The 15,838-nt window shown below is 44.0% G+C and overlaps 1 protein-coding gene across 1 annotated transcript in view; it reads right to left on the bottom strand.

Annotated features, from left to right (window-relative positions):
- Positions 1-15,838, bottom strand: part of LOC136694213 (zinc finger protein 850-like) — a 159,204-nt gene that overhangs the window by 54,631 nt on the left and 88,735 nt on the right. The gene's annotated exons all lie outside the window — the stretch shown is intronic.

Here is a 15,838-nt window from a genome sequence, read left to right as displayed (position 1 = left end):
CATTTACATGTGTTAAAACATGGACGAGATCTGTGTCTAACCACTTAAAGGTTTTCAGATCACCAAACACCCATTTTAATGCCAGGTGTAAACGGGTCCTTTGTGTCTAATGCTTGTGTTTTAAGTATAAAATATCTGTATGGCCCTGTGGACTGGTTTGAGTACTAGTGAGGGCAGCTGTAAGAGCCTTTAAGGATTCTCTGTAGAACCCCACACACTCACCTAAGCAATGTGTGTAAAAGCATAACCATATACTTATTTGATTTGCAGGGGATGCTGCCGTTGGAGATGGTGTGAACTGATATTTTATAATCTTGATCATGAATACCCTACAGCATGGGTTTCGTTTGAATTATGGTATGTGATGCTTGTCTCCATTCTTTTTCAGGTGGCCATACTGTAATATGTAAGGATTACCTATAAATATTATGCTGTGATGTGGTCCATACAGGAAACACAGATGTTGTATATTAACAGTGAGTGTTTCTCCATGGATTATATAGTCATGTAAATTTCAAATCCCCAACACACTTTCAGTGTTATTCAGATTGATGAGGCCATTCACAAGGCTCCATTTCTGTCTCTTCCATGCTGGATGTACTCACATAAACATATTTCGCTTGTTTCATCCTTATCCATTTGTTTAGCCTCATCATTTTGATTGGTTAGTATTCTCCTCAAGCAGTCTCTGGTATGAAAGAATTGCAAGTTGACCCCAAATATGAAAAAAAAAAAATCCACTCACCATGCTTTATGAATACAGACCAAGATGTTTATTTTAGACAGTGTTACAACCCAGTCTAGGGTTGAGCCGTAAAATGAGGTGTGTGATGTGATTGATGTGTGAAAATGAATAGCTGTAACAGAGATGAAAATGTGGACAAAAGGGACACACTTTAAAACACAGAATGGATAAAGGATAATATATATATTGTAGATGTGATATTTACAATGACACAAACGCCAGTGAACTCCAGGATGGCCTTATGCCGACAAAAATAACAAACAAACACCCCACCTAACTGACCCACAGACAGCTCTAACTTAAGTGAAACAAAAAGGAAACAAAAGACAATGTCTTACCACACTCCCTAGGTATACATAAAAACACACACAAAACCCACTCCCAAAAAAATGGCAGCCAACCCTACTCTGGTGAAATATATATAAAAATATATTTATATCACAGTGTATATACAACCCACACTACATATTACATTTATTATTTTTGGCGCCCAACGTGGGGCCAGGAAAAAGTCTTTTAATGCACAAACTGTAAACACTGATCAATAATCTCAGCTTGGGTTTATGAAATGCTTTCTGCTGTTTACAATGCTGAATAACGATTGAGATTCAAAGCTTGATGTGGGCAATTTCGTGTTGTGTATGTTACTGTTGAAAATCTGTTCTGTGGTATATACCGTTGAAAAAAATAAGCTTGGTTGTTTTTGAAGTGCGCGGCTCTGCGCCATTTTACATGCATTAAATTGAGGCCTTGGTACGCCCATTGCGCGGACTCCGTTTTGGGATAGTGCCGTCGGTTCGACCTTCAGCCGCGAATTCTGGCGAGAGACCACCGAACCGAATTCCTCCGTTCGTTTTAAAACTGGGTCGCTACCAACGTTAATAACAAGATTGCGCACTAGGCGATTGGGAGGTTATTAAAAGAAACAGCCGAAAATACGGCTTGTGTTAAGAGCGGTCTGCTCTCATCAGCTTTTCCTGTTACACTGAATGCGAATTCAGAAAAGGAACAACCCCTTTGAAGGGGCAGAGTTGAAACTAAGGAGGGAAATTCAAAACGCCCCCAAAACAGAGGAAGGCTAATTCCCTCTTGTGGTTTAAGTGCGTAATTGCAGGGAAACTACTTCATAACTAGCGTCTATTGAAACGTGTCCTCCCGTGCTCCTCCTTGTGGTCAAGTGTGGTGCTACCCTTGACATTTGATTCCCGTACACACATCCCGTGCCCCAGTCTGGTATTACAATTTAAGTTCAATTTTAATACTGAAGCTTGCTGTTGCCATTCAGATTTACCTTCATTACCCTCTAGTGGAGAAACTTGCTATCGCAATTGAAATTGTTAACCAATTCACACTAACAAGACCTGGTATTACAGCTCTGGTGGCTGTCTCTAAACTCTGCACATCTGAATAATTACAATTAAAGGCTTGGAAGCATAGTAAGCTGATACAGCTATAGCAGACAGTGTGCAGTAAATAGAGATTGACACTTTAACTCGATACCAGATCACAAACGCAGTTAAAAGAGAAAGTCTTTTTTTGTTATTCTTATTAATTCTTCAATTTGGAAAACTCTTTTACTTTCATAATTCTTTAATCGGAAATTTTATTTAGTTTAATAAAATTTACTTTAAATTTTTTTTTATTTCTTTAATCCAAATTTTTCGACAATTCTTTAATTATTTTTTAAAAATTTTTAATCATTTTAATTATTGAAAAAAAACATTTTTTTCTTCTTTTGCTCACTTGCGTATAGCAACTTTCACTCCACCCTCTGCTACTAACAGACTTCCTTTAGAGATTCACAAGTGAACTCCAACACCATACAGACTAGCACGGACTCTTAGAGCACTCGGTACAGGTGAATTTAGTTCGGTTTAGTTAGAAAGGGATTAACGGAATTAATCCTAACTAAATAGAAGTAAGTTACACCTCGCAGTTAAACACAGCTAACATGGCAGAAGGGACTTCTCCCTCGGAAGTATATGTAGAAGGCTTGTGGGATGAGGCATTCTCTGTTCTGACCAGCATCACCAGTGATGTGATGCCTGGATTCGCAGAAACTGTGCAGAAGATCTCCCTGGTCGGTCGTGACCACATGGTGGCCAAGTGGATAGAGAACCACTTAACCCACATGGTCAAGGGCAAGTCCCTAACTGAGGCATTAGGTCAAATAGCCATCCTCGCTTTAGTACAGCTCAGGGCCAGTGAACGTGAACTTGATGTATCACGGCGACAGCAGGCAAAGGTGGAGGCAGAGTTAAGTCAACTTCAAAGCGAAATAATTGAAGGGAACACACTGCCCCAGGTCACTCCCGACGTGCCACCTAGTGCCGCTGCAGAAAGACAAGACCAGCAGGAAGATAGTGAGGATCAGGAACCAGACTCAGGGACCGTAACCTTTTAGAGCTGCTGCAGCACCTCCTCTGGTATCAACAGGTATTTCACCTTCCCCTGTGTCTCCTGTCAGCCGTCCCTCACAATGCCCTGCTAGACCCAGAGCACTGCAACCCAGTGCCTGGCCCCCTCAACCTTTACACTCTCCCGGTCCCTCATACAAGGACCTCGGCAAAATTGCGCGTAATATAACCTGCTTTGATCCCAAACCTGACGGTTCTAATGATATCATCTCTTACCTGAAAGATATTGATTTCTACCTCCAACGGTTCCCCGGGATCACAATAGATGACGGACTATATGTGATTAAACTGACCTCCAACCGAGACGTCAGTAACTTCATTGAGCGTCAGCCAGACTATGTAAAAGCGCGATATGATGTGCTGTGCCAAGCATTAGAGGAAGAATTCTCCAATCACTTGTCACAGACAGGACTGGCCGCTGCTTTGAACATAAAACAGCAATGCCAGGAATCCCCTCAACAATATTATAACCGAATTAGACAGGCGTATTTCGGACCTAGAAATGACTCCGGAATGGAGAAAGAGTTAAATTTCAAATCACTATTTATCCAAAACCTCCATCCCCACACTAGTCATCAGCTGGGAGTCTCAGCTTACCCTCGCATCCTGTCTAGCAGACAGCTGCGTGATTTAGCACTCAGAAGTTTCCTAAAATCCCATCAAATTCCCAAAAGACGGTCTGAAACACCCCAAGTCAGGTCACCAATCAAGGTTCACTTGTGGTACCTGCGAACACCGCAAATGTACCCATCCGCTTGTTCATGCGACCTGGTCAACACTTAAGCCACGCTCATGCACTTTTCCAACCGTCACCTCAGTTCTTTGAGCTAGGCCTCACCCTCGAAGCCACACCTTTGGTGGAAACACGAGCAAGATCCACCTATCTGTTCGTACGAAACGAAACCACTCAACCCTTGACAATTCCTCATTCATCTCCTTTGGGTTGGTTGGTCAGTACGAAATTCCATGACTTCGAGTTGCGAATCCCGATTATAGGACCAAAGCCTGAATCCCTGCTTCTTGATCATCCAGAATCAAAGGTGTTCTATACTCATCCGACACGAGCTGTTGCTCTCTTCTCAGCTCTGGATATGGGTAAAGACACCATTTGCAGAATAGATCTTGCTGACGATGATCAAATGACGATCATGGTTCTTTCTTTAAATTCATCCTCTGAATCCTCCTGGGAACCATCTCTTCTTCCCGAAGTGGGAGAAGACACTTCAAATTCACGCAATTCGAAAGAACTATCAGACTCCGAATTTCGTATCCAAGTCGAACAAGTTCTAAAGGAGGCCGATGCCCTCCAAAGCAAAGAAGAACATAAGAAACGCCGTGAAGTGCTTCTTAAATACCAAAAATCTTTTGCCAAAGATTCAACGGACTGTGGTCTCACTGACATTCATTCAGTGCGCATTCTCACTCGTCCAGGAGCACCACCCACATTTGTCCGCCAATACAAAATTCCATTGGCATCCTAAAAACCGGTACAAGAAATCATCAATGACTTGCTGGAAAAGGGCATAATTTGACCCTGCAACAGCACGTACTCGGCACCATTATGGCCCGTCATAAAACCCAATGGTAAATGGCGCCTGACCATCGACTATCGCAAATTAAATCAACAAGGTCCCTTGTCTCGGTGGCCGATGACACAATTAGAGCAAGAACTTCCCTCGGTCCGAAACGCTAAATACTTTTCTACCATCAGTGTAGCCTCTGGCTTCTGGACCATCCCGGTGCAAGCAGAAGACCAACACAAGCTAGCTTTCACCTTTGCAAACCGACAGTACACATTCACTCTGTGCCCCTTTGGATATGCCAACGCGCCCAAGGAGTTCAACATTTTCTTAAACAAAGCATGCCCTGATGCCCGCGAGTGAGGCACCCTCATATATGTGGACGACATACTCATGCGTAACCACTCCCTACAGGCACATATTGATGAGATTGATCATGTTCTTGACCAGCTCAAACAGCAGGTGCAAAAATAGCACTCTCCAAATGTCAGTGGTACAGAACAAATGTGAATTACGTCGGTCTGCTCATAAGCACTGATGGTGTTGAACCACAAGTGAGTCGAGTGCAAGGAGTAACAAACCTCGCAGCACCCACCAATCTTAAGGAACTCCGCAGTTTCTTAGGAGTATGCAACTACTCACACCAGTTCATAGAAAACTATGTGGACCTAGCACGTCCACTCTATGACCTACTAAAAAAGGATACTCCATTCACTTGGGGCGAAGCCCAGGAACAAGCCATGCAGGCACTAAAATCGAAACTGTGCACGGCCCCATGCCTCACTCGTCTCCTGTCTCCTTCTCGGGCTAGAGTACGCTGGCGTCGCTCTGTTGACTGCCGCTTCTCCCCATATGTTTTGTTTTGTTTGTTCCCCGTTCCTGCTGACTTTGTGGATTCCCGGTTGTAATCTTCGCGGTTATTCGACTGTCTTCCCCAACACTGCGGATTCAAGCCGGCTTGCACCGAGGCTGTCCTGCCCTAGCTCTGTGGATTCCCGGCCGGTTAGCTTTGCTGCTGTCCTGCCCTAATCTGCGGTTTTCGGCTGCTGTTCCAGTTAGCTTCGCCGCTGTCCTGCTCCAACTTTGCGGATTTCGACTGCTGTTCCAGCGGGCCTCGCCGCTGTCCCGCTCCAACCTCGCAGATCTCGGCTTCGGTTCCAGCGGGCCTCGCCGCTGTCCTGCTCCAACTTCGCGGATCCCGGCTGCTGTTCCGGCTGGCTTCGCTGTTGTCCTGCTCCAACTTTTCGGATCCCGGCTACTGTCCCGCTTAGCTTCGTTACTGCCCTGCCCCAAATCTGTGGTTCCTGCCTACAGTGTCTGCTAGCACTGCGGCTATGCAATTACTTTGCTCCAACCCATTGACAATGCACCTGCTATCTGCTATGACTCTATTACTGGCTATTCCACTTTTTCCCATCCTTGATTGCCCCCACATGAACCCAGACCCCCTGTTCAACTCACTGTTTGTTAGTTATACGGCTGATGAACTACATAAATATAGGTATTCTCACTGCCTTACCAAACATTCTGCTGTTGCTGCCTGCAGAGCTGGTATACTCAACCGGCGACGCTATCTTCACCGTGGCTCAAGGCTAAATCGCAATAAATCTGTACACTATACCAATGGTAGTAACATTTGCTCTTTCTGGACACTGTCTCGCTCACCTTCTCATTCTACAAAACGTTTTTCTAATCTGTCTAATTTACGCCCTCTTACCCCTGTTCCCCCTAGTTCCTCGTTTGCCCTCCTTAATGTCCGCTCACTCACTAACAAATCTTATCTGTTGCAAGAATTAATATTGGACAATTCACTTGATCTCCTTTTCCTAACAGAAACATGGCAACAACCAGGTGATTACTATTCTCTCAACCAAGCAACCCCACCCAACTTTAATTATGTGCAAAAACCACGTTCCTCAGGTCGTGGGGGCGGTCTGGCAGTGATCTTTAAAAACAATCTCAGAATTACTGAACTTGTTTTCTCATCACCATCATCTTTTGAGTATCTTGCAGTCAAAACACCTGGCTCTATTACCGTACTCCTCATCTATCGCCCCCCCAAATCTAATTCATCCTTTTTCTCTGAACTATCTGAGCTACTCACTCTCGCTAACTCTTCTTCTTCTCGACTGTTGCTACTTGGTGACTTCAATATACACGTTAACACTCCTGACAACAAGTTAGTGACTGATTTTTTAGCTCTCCTTGACTGCTTTTCCTTCACTCAACATGTAGATTTTCCTACTCATGACAAAGGTCACACACTTGACCTAGTCTGTTCTTCTTCTGTCCTGGTTCACAACCTTCATCCTCTCCTGTTTCCACTCTCTGACCATAAGCTCCTTCTATTCTCTGTCCCTATGAATGTAGCTCACCAATCTGTTAAAAGACTTATCTCTTTCCGTAATATTAAATCTGTTGATCCCTGTTCCTTCGCTCAGTCCATCAATATGAGCTTTCCTGTTCTCACTGCTCCATCCTCTCCTGAGGTACATGCCACAATGCTTAACTCTGCTCTTTCCGCGTCCCTCAACGCTTCTGCTCCTGCGAAAACCAAATTGGTCTCTTTCACCACTTCTGCTCCCTGGTTCACCACTGAGCTGCGTGCTATGAAACAAGCCGGACGTCAGCTTGAAAGGCTGTACAAAAAAACCAAATTAACGGTGCATGCTGATGCTTATCTGCAACACATGCGCAAATACAGAGATTCCTTACACACCACCAAGTCTAGGTATCTCTCAGGTCTTATTAATAGGCCTAATGCTAACCCCCGTAATCTCTTTACAACAATCTCTAAACTTTTCAAAGCCCCTGGCAGCAACATGACACCCTCCTCTGAACTCTGCAACTCCTTCTTACAATTCTTTGAAGATAAAATTTCCAATATTAATAACTCTCTTACGATTATCTCATCTAAATCCACCTTTCCTTCCTCACTGTCTCCACAGCCCTCAGTCTGTTCTATATCCACGCCCTGTTTTTCTGATTTCAGCCCGGTTACTCCTTCTCTTATCAGTGATATCATTACCCATTCTAAAAGTACCACCTGCTCTCTTGATCCCCTCCCTACCTCACTAACGAAAGCCTGCATGACTGCTTTGGTCCCTCATCTAACCTCTATTATTAACCATTCACTGTTTTCTGGCTATGTCCCCTCAGTTTACAAATTAGCTGCAGTTACACCTATCCTTAAAAAACCTGGTCTTGACCCAGCAAATCTAAATAATTTCCGTCCGATTTCAAATCTTCCATTTTTTTCTAAAATCCTTGAGCGTGTCGTAGCCACCCAGCTGACAACATATCTAGAATCCAATAACCTCCTCGACTCATTTCAGTCTGGTTTTCGTCCTCACCATAGTACCGAAACTGCCTTGGTCAAAGTTATCAATGATCTGCTGGTGGCTGCAGATACGGGAGCTCTAAGTATTCTGGTCCTCCTTGACTTAAGTTCTGCCTTTGACAGGAAAGACCTATACGGCGCCAGAGCGTCCCTCCAAGTCGTCAAAGGCTTGCTTGTTCATACCACTGACTCGCACACTTCACCTACGTTCGTGGTTCCTCAGTGCCACAGGGGGGTGATGCTGATGCACGCCCATGACTCCCCATCTGCGGGACACAAAGGGGTCAAAGCAACACACCATGCGCTCCGGCAGGTGGCATATTGGCCCCACATGGTAAAAGATGTGGCTGACTACATTAAAGGCTGTCTGGTATGTTGCCAATTTCAACCCTCAAATCCTCTTCATAGAGCCCCCTTGCAAAATAAAGGATTATCCTTCCCTTGGTCAAACCTCCAGATAGACTGGGTTGGACCACTCACTCGAACAGTAAGAGGTAACAAGTACTTCCTCACAGTCACGTGTGCATTCACTAAATGGGTAGAATGCCTCCCCACATCGAATGACACAGTGCTAACCAATGCATACTTACTGATGAACCATGTCTTCTCATGGTTTGGCCTACCCAGCCGTGTCGACTCCGACAGAGGGACACATTTCACAGCTGAGGTCATGCAGCAGCTCTGGCAACTCTTAGGAGTAAAAGCCTGCCTTCACATTAGCTACCATCCTCAAAGCTCAGGTCAGGAAGAGCGAGCCAACCGAACTGTTGTTAGCATACTGAAAAAGTACGTAGCAGCAAACCAACGAGACTGGGATGTCAAGCAACCCCTTGTACTGATGGCCATACGGGCAACCCCACACGATGCGGTCGGGGTCTCACCCTTTGAGTTGATGACAGGGAGACAGATGACTCTGCCTGTACATCTGTTATATCAGCCAGGTGAAGCTAACATAGCCGTAGCCTACACCACTCATCAGTATATGGAGTATCTGCAGAAACACCTCAAAGCCACTTTCGCCTTTGCCCAGCAGAAACTGGAAAAAAGTGCAGAAGGATGCAAAGCGTACTATGATCACAAAGCATCCCACGACGAACTCCAAGTAGGGGACAAGGTATGGTACTACATCTTTGTACAACCTATTGGAAGGTCGCGGAAAATGAGGGAATCCGGCCCGCAAATTCCTACCCCGATGGTCCAGTCCCTATAAGATCACAGACAAACTGTCCCCCGTTGTTTACAGGATCAAAATAAACAAAGCTCGGGGCAGTACTGAACTCAAGTGGGCACACCGCAACCAAATCCAACCACACACAACCCCCATGGGACTTGTAGGGGATACTAACACTTGTGTTAGGTCATAAACAACAGAACCAAAGGCAGGAAGGGTGTTGGTTAACAAACAACTACAACCTTCTACTCACACCTTAGTTCTTCTATCCCTTTTTTCCCCTTCCCTCTCACTCTTTAGCAGGCAACAAGCTTCTAACCAGACTGAGGACACTCAGGGTGCAAGACCCTAGTCCCTCATCGTCAATTATTGTAGAGTGTTTACCCTAGGAAATTTTGATCAAAAGGGGGGTATAGTGAAAAATTTTATAACTTGTCTAAAATGACTCGCCGTAAATACCCTAAATCTAACCATGAGCATATCTCCCGGTAGGATGGCCCCGCTGCTCATTCTCCTGATCGTCGGCTTCCTAGGAACTGCCGTGCTCCCTGAAGTGATTGAACCGGGTCCTGACTCAGGAATAATACTGAAAGACCAGCCGGGACTGCTAATCACTAATTGCCGCCTCCATACCCAGAGAGTATTCGTACGGTTGAATCCCGCCGAAGCGTGTAGCAAAAACCTACCGATAACCACTTTGCAGATTGGCCGGAAAGGAGTTAGATGGATTGAGGAATCTATCAGCCATGCTGAAGCCGACGTAACTCATATGCTCCGCCAGCTACAAAAGTTTACCGTAACGCAATCTGAACTAAATGGTTTCAACAAACGACCTAAACGCTTCATAGGTGGATTGCCAATGGCAGCTGCAACTGTGGGATCACTACTGAGTCTCGGAACGTCCGCTGTCAACGCCGTCAATGTAGCCACTGTCAAACGTCAAGTAGGGGAATTGCAAGCCAAAATTCCAAACATTAAAACCCAATTAGACAAACAGCAGCAACACCTACAACCAATTGGGCAAAAACCTACAGGGCACCGTAGTAGTGCTCAGTGCTCACAGTGTCGCTTTGAACAAAACGCTCCAGACGATTAACTCTATGCTTTCAGTAGTGCAACTTGACCTTGCCCACATCCAGCTTGTGAATATGCTATTGTCTGATATGCTACAAGAAATCAGCTCCTCTGTGGATAGCCTAGCCATGGGAAGAATTCCTCCCTACCTGGTGCCTCTATCCTTAGTACAGGAGATTTTGTCTACAGCAACTCAAGAAGTAGTTACTGATCTCCAGGCCCACCTAGCCTATACCTTAGGTAGCGCCATCCCAATTTTTGTTGATCCTCAAGACCAAGAATTAGCATTCATCATTAACCTTCCCATAATGGCGCTTGAAAACATCTACCGTTTGAAAGATGTTGTCAATTTTGGCTTCTGGCAAGATTCTGCCTATGTTCGTGTAAAGACATCTCTTGTAGCATACCAAGACGATAACCCTGACCTATATCTGGTACCCAATTTGCTTATGTGCACACTCACTAAAGACATCCACTACTTGTGCCCTAGCAAACCTTTTATTCGTGACAGCACAAATGGGATCTGTGGCCTTAAGCCTATGATGAGTAATACCCAATGTCCGGTAGTCGTCACACCCCCGACGTTTGGTAACTAGTACTCAAGGTGAGACTGTTGGAAACCGTTGGTTGGTTAACACCCTCTTTAGGCCCTACTAACCTATGATTAACATGACACCTCAGAAAGGGTACTCCTTTCTAGCCAAACTTTCTGGGTAGACGTCCCCGTAAACACAATCCTACATGTAGGAGACCTGGCCCTGTATCACCTAAACCCTGACCAATATGAGAGCGACATAGACAGAGTTCTTCTCCAAACACACCATCGAGCTAGATACTAAAACCCTAACTCGCCTAGAATATAAGGGAACCCAAGTCATTGATCTAACTCCCATAGATAACACTCTTAGAGAGCTGTCGTCTCAACCCCTATGGCCAGTTCAGCCTGTCACCTATGCATGGTCCACTCCGGACACCTTACTAGTTACCCTGGTAGGATTAGGGTATCTTTTGACCTTTGGTATAGGTTGGTTCTATTTCAAACGCACTCGAGCCCTCCAGAGCAGGTTAGAAACTTGGTCTAATAAAATGGTCAAACTCGTTAGACATAAGAGAGCCTAGAGAGGTGAACCCCTAAGTTTTAGATATGAAGCCGAAGGCCATGTAGAAGAACCAGCTCTCGAGGTTGCGTTTGAACAAGACCCACCCCTAAATAATTAGAATCCCTTCAGCATGCAAACATCAACACTCCATACGCACCCATACACTGATAGGAAGACATCAGCTCTGGAAATGTGTTTCAATATGCTTGCTGATCTCACCTTCCTCCACAGCAAAAGTTCTTTTCAGCTCCATGCTCCCTGCCAGACCATAAAACTGAAAAAAGGGGGGAATGTAGTGGAGTATGGACCGAATAAAGAAATGAGAGTTCTTAATAAAAACTCTCCACCCTAACAAGGATTTTTGCTTGCAACAGAATCCCACATTCCACAGAACTGCGTGTGTGTAAAAACGCTGCACTCTTCCCCCACACACAAAAATTCACCTAAAGTCTACATCAAAAGCGCCTGTCTAACGCCTCCAGATAACAAACCCGGTTTATGATGCTCTTAAGAAAAAGAAGAACAAACAAAGTGGTGAAAACCAGAGTTAAAAGGACTCTTTATGACGAGTGGCGCCTAAATGACGGAAACGTTATCTCAGGCCTACCAAACAGACGGCCCCAGATGGTAAAACTGACTGAACTCGGGTTGACCTCCAGGTAACCATCCGCACAGGACGAACAGCATGGACCAAAAGCGACCCCAAGTGGACATTGGCAAAACTACATCTCGCCCGAGGTTGCCTAGATACATAATGGGAATAAACAAATTCTGATAATTATGTGTATGCGATGTGTATGAATGTCACTATTTGTGTCTTCAGAGGAACATCTATCAACCAATGAAGTGATGTGTATTACTGTTTTCAATCATGAAAGAAAGTTCTGCCTCTAACTAAGAAAACTAATTAATATACGCTAACATGATATTGTAGTGGGACGTAATCATGACGTACCCAAAATAAAATTATATGTAGATGTTTGATATTGATAATCTAGGACACATTATGCTATACCACTAGTATGTATAAGTAAATTTCCATGATATTCAATCGTGTGTAGCTCTCTCTCCCCCTTTCTCTCTCTCTCATGAAGCACGTGAAGCAAGCTCACGTGAGCCTCGGACCCCGGATCCAATCAAAGGAAGGACACCTCCCAATAGGGCGTGACCGCACTACCTTTGAAAAGAGAGTGTCGACTCATTCTCTCTCTCTTCTTTTTGAATCACTCTCTTGACTTCCACTCTGACTTCTGAGCTTTCTTCTTTTGAATCACTCTTACTGTCGGCTCTTACTTCGCTGATACTCCGCTCTTACTTCACGCGCTTACGCTATCTCTCTAAGTTTCAACCTCTCCAAGCGAGACGTTTCTCTTCTCCATGCCGACGAACAAAGACTTTAAAAGGACCTCACTCAGCTCCCCAGGAGACGTCTTGAGTTAGCCAGAGTGTGAAAGAAATTTACGAACACGTCGAGTGATTTTAATACCTTCTTTTCTTTTTAATTGTGTTTATGTTTTATCGCCCAATCTAAGTTTAATTTCACGACTGATCAAAGCAGGTGAACTTATTCGTGGCCAGAGTAAGAAACACCGCCGAGATAGAAGAAAGTCGTAGAATAAGTAAGCCTATTGAATCGATTTTCAGTTCTGGATCTGCAGGGACTAGCAAAACTTTTCGTCCAAAACGTCCATATCGTTGGACACACCTGCTCAGGACAGTGAGCCAAAGAGAGGACCCTGCCGCCTGCGTCATTACGCTCCGAGTACGCCCGAAGCGACTCGACCGACGAGGAAATAACTCCACGCTGACCCAGCCTGGAAACTTCCGCGGGAGAACTGTGGAACCAAGCGAGACGCCATCACTTCCAGGACCTCAAAGAGCCTCTGTACCCAACGAGTAGTTGAGAATCGACGAAAAAGTAAGCTAAACATACGCACTTCCCGAGCTGAAAATTGAATTAAGTCTCTTGATAAATTTATACGTTAATTAAACTTCAGTTAGCAACACATTAGTCATAAGCCATATCGCCTAGCTTATATTCCAATTCGAATCGGCTTCACCTGCGTTGATGCCGTGAGTTTTCAAGATTATGCTATGTTAAGTAAATATTCTTCTTCTTTTTGTTAATAAATATTTCCATTATTTGAAATCACAGTGTGTGGAGTCTGTTCATTAAAAGTCTGAAGATCCTGAAGAACTCACTTAGCTTGGCTATCTTTCATTCTCGAACAAATTATTAACGTTTTAATTACTTAAGCCAATTATAAAATTTTAATTACTATCATTAGTCAAATATCAATAATCATAAGAGTTTGAATAAGGTCAACGCTACAAACACAATATATAAATATATATAAAAATATATTTATATCACAGTGTATATACAACATACACTACACATAAGTAACTAACAGTACCTTATCTTGCAACACTCTATCTTTCAGTTTTTCAACTGACCCATGATCCATGCTGACCCAAGTCAGCATATACATTTTAGAATCACAGGGTTTGTGTCAAGTGTTTCATATTTATTTACGTTGTGAAAAATCATCTATTCCCACCCCACTCTAATTATTTGTGCTCTGTCTCTAATAGATGGTTCTTGACCAGAAGTGGCCCCTGGAAAAGACAAATGAGGACGAGGAGGATGAAGACTACCCAGTTGAAACCAGGTGTCGCATAGTTGGATATCTTCATGGGTTTATAGCAACAGGTGATGAAACACAAATTTGCTATTGTCACTGAATTTTAGTTTGAAATCTTAAAGTAAATGACTTAAACTCATATCTTAGGCTAGTATTAAATGGGTGCTTAGAAATTTAGTAATGGAACATTGCATCTGCTTTCAGTCATATTTTTCATATTAGTAATATTAGTAACATGTGACACAGGCTTTGGCTTGGTTTAACAAATTGTTGGTCACCTTTTGTTGTCAGCTCCTGGAACCTATCTTCTTTCAGTTTATTTTAAGTTAATTATTATTTTAAGTCAATTACAGGATCTGTTTTCTACGATTCCAGCAATCCAGGATTAGATTAACTATTCAGAATCTAGATATGAAGATCTGATCCACAGGCTTGTGTTAATATTGCCAGTTATCTGGTTATTTTTTTTTTTTTTTTCACAGAGCTAGTTACATATAGGAGGAGCAGCGTATTTACATTTACATTTATGCATTTGGCAGACGCTTTTATCCAAAGCGACTTACAAAAGAGGAGCTAACATTCGAACTACAGCACAAATTATACAAAATACCTTACATTAAGTGCAATATGCCAGGAAGTAATAAGTGCATTAAAGAAAGACATTCAGTGCAAAAGATACTCTCGGAAGAGCTGGGTTTTCAATGATTTCTTGAATGCAGAGAGGGTTTCTGTTGCTCTGATAGTGCATGGAAGCTCGTTCCACCAGCGTGGTACCAGAGATGAGAATAGCCTCAACTGACCTGTACGGGGGGTTGGTCATGTTAGTAGGCGCTCCTTTGAGGAACAGAGAGGGCGGGCGCTAACGTATGGTTTTAAGAGTCTATTGAGGTAGATGGGAGCAGAACCAGTGAATACTCTGAAGGCCATCATTAGTGATTTGAATTTGATGCGAGCAGCTAAGGGTAGCCAATGCAGCTCAACTAATACGGGCGTGACATGTGCTCTTTTTGGTTGGTTGAAGACCAGGCGTGCTGCCGCATTCTGGATCATCTGTAGCGGTCACACAGCACAGGCCGGAAGACCTGTCAGGAGGGCGTTGCAATAGTCTAGACGGGAGATTACTAACGTCTGAACGAGGAGCTGTGTTGTATGTTGAGTTAGGTATGGCCTAATCTTCCTTATGTTGAATAGGGAGAAGCGGCACGATCGAGCTACAGCGGTAACGTGATCTGCGAAGGTCAGCTAGTCATCAACCATGACATCTAGGTTTCTTACAACCTTGGTGGGAGCCACTGATAGGGACCCTAGCTTGATGCTGATGTTGTGGAGAATAGCTTGCTTGGCTGGGAGGACCAGTAGTTCAGTTTTGGATAAATTCAATTGGAGGTGATGTTCCTTCATCCATGTAGATATGTCAGAGAGACAGTCAGAGATTCGAGTTGCCACTGAAGTGTCTCCTGGAGGAAAGGATAAATAGAGCTGTGTGTCATCTGCATAGCAGTGATAGGAGAAGCCGTGCGAATGTATGATTGGGCCTAGAGAGGTGGTGTACAAGGCAAAGAGGAGGGGTCCCAGCACCGAGCCTTGGGGCACACCTGTGGTGAGGTGGTGTTGCGCTGATGTTTGTCCAAGCCATGACACACTGAAGGATCGTCCAGTGAGATAGGACTCAAACCAGGAGAGTGCATTGTTCTTGAAGCCCATGTCAGTGAGTTTGTTTAGTAAGATGTGGTGGTTGACCGTATCAAATCCTGCTGATAGGTCGAGCAGAATGAGAACTGAGGATTGACCTGTTACTTTTGCATCTTTAAGAGCTTCTATTACTG

Source organism: Hoplias malabaricus, chromosome 4 (genome assembly GCF_029633855.1).
Source record: "Hoplias malabaricus isolate fHopMal1 chromosome 4, fHopMal1.hap1, whole genome shotgun sequence".
Taxonomy (NCBI): Eukaryota; Metazoa; Chordata; class Actinopteri; order Characiformes; family Erythrinidae; genus Hoplias; species Hoplias malabaricus.
Note: the sequence above shows the minus strand (reverse complement) of the source record. Positions and strands in the feature narration are given on the sequence as shown.